The following is a 3,734-nucleotide window of genomic DNA, read 5'->3' on the forward strand; positions in this document are numbered from 1 at the left end:
TCTCATTTGCAAAGACTGTCTCCACTGCATTTTTTTTTTTTTTTTTGCCTATTACCAATTCAACTTATTATAGAGAAAATTCGTTATTTAAAGAAATGAAAGACTGATTCAACAAAGACAAAAATCAACTTCAGTCACAGATTTATACACACACACACACACATATATATATATTATTAAATTTTAGGTTCTAGGGTACATGTAAAGAACATGCAGGATTGTTGCATAGGTACATACATGGCAATGTGGTTTGCTGCCTCCATCCCATTTTTTTTTTTTTTTTTTTTTGAGACATAGCCTTGCTTTGTCACCCAGGCTGGAGTGAAGTGGCATGATCTGAACTCACTACAATCTCTACCTCCCATGTTCAAGTGATTCTCTTGTCTCAGCCTCCAGAGTAGCTGGACTACAGCATGTGCCACCACACTCAGTTAATTTTGTATTTTGGGTAGAGGCAGGGTTTCTCCATGTTAGCCAGGCTGGTCTTGAACTCCTGACCTCAAGTGATCTTCCTGCCTTGGCCTCCCAAAGTGCTGGGATTATAGGCGTGAGCCACCATGCCCGCCATTCCATTGCTCTTTTCAGTGATACTTTTGACTCAGAAATGCTTATCTTACTGTCAAATACTTCTCTATGGTAGACTTGAAAAGTTTATTTAAACTTTAAGTGATGTTTATGTTAGCATTATTTAAAGTTTAAAACTTCTGGAAAAGTTTAAACACTTGGACAAATAAATACATTTCATAGGATGAATTTTAGCATCTAAATAATTGATAGCTTTTTTATATATAAACTTACCATCCTAAAAGTATGCTATGCTGATAGCAAACTCCTCAATCAGTCTATTGTATCATCTCTCTATAATAATATATTTTAAACTGTGGCTGTTTAATGACTTGTATGATTCTCTTGGTGTGCTGGTAAATGCAAATTCATGCAGGAAAAAAGGAAAATATCTATAGAACATTGGAAGTGAGAACAAATGATCTACATTTAACAAAATAACTTCAAGTGATTCTGATACACAATAAGGTGTTTAAAACCACAACAATAAACAAAGGTTATTAACATTTATTTATGTGGGCATTCACTTATATGAAACCTTAGAAAAATATACTTCCTTAACTGTATATTTCAACATGGTCTACAGTTGTTTGAAGACATAACATTCTTTCATATCTTCAGCATTAAAGTGAATGACCCAATTTCAAACTATTTTGGGAGGAATGCTCAGATTTAAATTATCAGGCTATTTTAGATAACAATGACTTCAAAAGTTTGTTTACTCTTCTTTATTTAAAAAAAAACTATTGACAAGAACTCTTTCAACTATAGATGTAATAAATAATTTTATATGTTGACAGGACTGGGTTTAGCGATACCTGGATATCTGGTAAAACTATTTCTGAGTGTGTCTGTGAGGGTCTCTGGGGAAGAAATTAGCATTTGGAGCAGTAAACTGAGTAAAGAAAGTCTACCCTCACTATGTAGATGGGCGTCTTCCAGTCCATTGAGCACTTAGAACAAAATGAAAGAGGGAGGGTGAATTTCCATCGCTTCTGGAACTGGGACATCCATCTTCTCCTTCCTTGAATATCAGAACTCCAAGTTCTTGGGCCTTCATATTTTAGGACTTGCATCAGGGGCCCCTCTAGATTCTCAGACTTTCAGCTTTGGACAGAGAGTTACACCATTGGCCCTCTGGATTCTCAGACCTTTAAAGACAGACAGAATGACACACCACCAGCTTTCTCATGGCAAGGAGGTGCCATTGTGAACCAAGATAGCACCCTCTTTGGACCTAAAATCTGTGGGCTCCTTGTTCTTGGATTTAGCAGCCTTCAAAACTGTGACAAATACATTTATGTTGTTTATACACTGCTCAATCTATGGTATTTTGTTATAGCATCTGGATGGGCTAATACAATTGGAAAGTAAAATTTCCAAGTCTTCAACTGATAATTCTTTTATTGCATTCTAGTTAATCTTAATCTTCAAGTCTATGGTAATGTGCATTGCTCTTATTGCAAGAAACATAGATCTATTAATTTCTGAATATATAATGGAATTCAAGAATCTTGTGGTGATTCTGTTGTTACATATTTAAAAATAACCTCTCCATTCTATCTCCCTCCAAGTAGATTTGTGCCACTCTATAATACTGAAAAATTCCAATTTTGTTTTCCATTTTTAACTGACATTCTAAGTGTTTAGTTTTGTATTTTTTTAGAATGTCTCTCACTAAGGCTACTGTGAGTTTGTTATTTGCTTTACGTGTCTTAGATATCTTGTCAGTATTAGTCTACGTTCTTGGACTGATTCTCACGTCGAGTTTCACCCTTGAGCCCTATGGTATCTACATTTATGCCCAGTGCCTCTTTGTGATATCTGCTGTGGAATTAGGGTAATCATCTTAACAACTGAAAGGTCACACTCTAAATAGAGTATTTCAGGCAGCAGTTGTCTTGAATTCCCACTACAGATGCTTCTTTACCAACTCTTTTAAGAGCAGGCTGTCAGCCAAACATGGCTTGTGTGTAATGAAACTTCATGGATATGTGTCAGACATTTGAAAATCTGGCATTCATTTAATATTTTTGATATTGTGAGAAGTCTATCTTCACATGCCTCTGACATATTTAATGAACCTGTCAAGTACCAGGTATTAATTTTTTATAACCTGACAGGTGCCAGGGGCTATAGTGGCAAATATACAATATACTGTTTACACAAAAATATTAATTGTCTCTATGGATAATCGTAGAACCAATTGTTTATTTTTACACAGTGCTTATAATCAAATGAGTATTTTAGGTACAACTGGATGTAAAATAGGTAATATTCTGTAAATGTCAGTAAAAATGTTAACCTTAAGGGGAATTCTATGAGCTCTCTGTATCTATATAACAGTGTATTTCGATTAGGAAAAAAACAAAACTACCAGCCAAGTGAAAAGCAAAGCAAAACAGATCAAATAAGCAAAAATCAGAAACCTGGTTGTCTTATCATGTTGGAAACATTTATGTCTCAGATTTCTATTAGTAAGAAGGGTTGATGAGCTAAAATCTAGAATTCAGTATCTATTCAATTTTTAATTGTGTAATTTCTTTCTAGATTAAATCTATCTTTTCCAGAGGTTAAATCAAGCAGTAAACAAGTTCCACATCCTTATTACACCTTACTGTTAAGATTTTACAGTTGATCACTCATCTCCAATAACGCTTGGGGAAAATGTGGAACCCCTAAGACCATGTTATTGTGTTTTTGAAAAATATATATTCAGTGAAAAGAAGCAAAGCCCCCAGATAAAAGACAGTGACCAAGATTCCTTTTTGTGTGTGTGTGGTGGAGCTGGGCACATATTTTGTGTTGTGAAGCTTGTACTGAAGTAGCAGAGCAGAAATAATCACATTTTTAGTCTTTCAGAAAACTGAGTTTGCCTTTTTCGAGCATCTGTGCAATAACCAATACCAATTATTATTCACTATCCAGTTCCATAAACCACGCATTTTAAAAAAATACTTTATATTTTAGGAAGAAGAAACGAGTATGCTCTAGTTTTTACTGATATTCTGAGATAAGGATTTCCTAAATATTTATAGAACATTAAGAATAGTTTGTCTAGGCCGGGCGCGGTGGCTCAAGCCTGTAATCCCAGCACTTTGGGAGGCCGAGGCGGGTGGATCACGAGGTCAAGAGATCGAGACCATCCTGGTCAACACGGTGAAACCCCG

This window comes from Cebus imitator, unplaced genomic scaffold (assembly GCF_001604975.1).
Source record: "Cebus imitator isolate Cc_AM_T3 unplaced genomic scaffold, Cebus_imitator-1.0 Scaffold276, whole genome shotgun sequence".
Classification (NCBI taxonomy): domain Eukaryota; kingdom Metazoa; phylum Chordata; class Mammalia; order Primates; family Cebidae; genus Cebus; species Cebus imitator.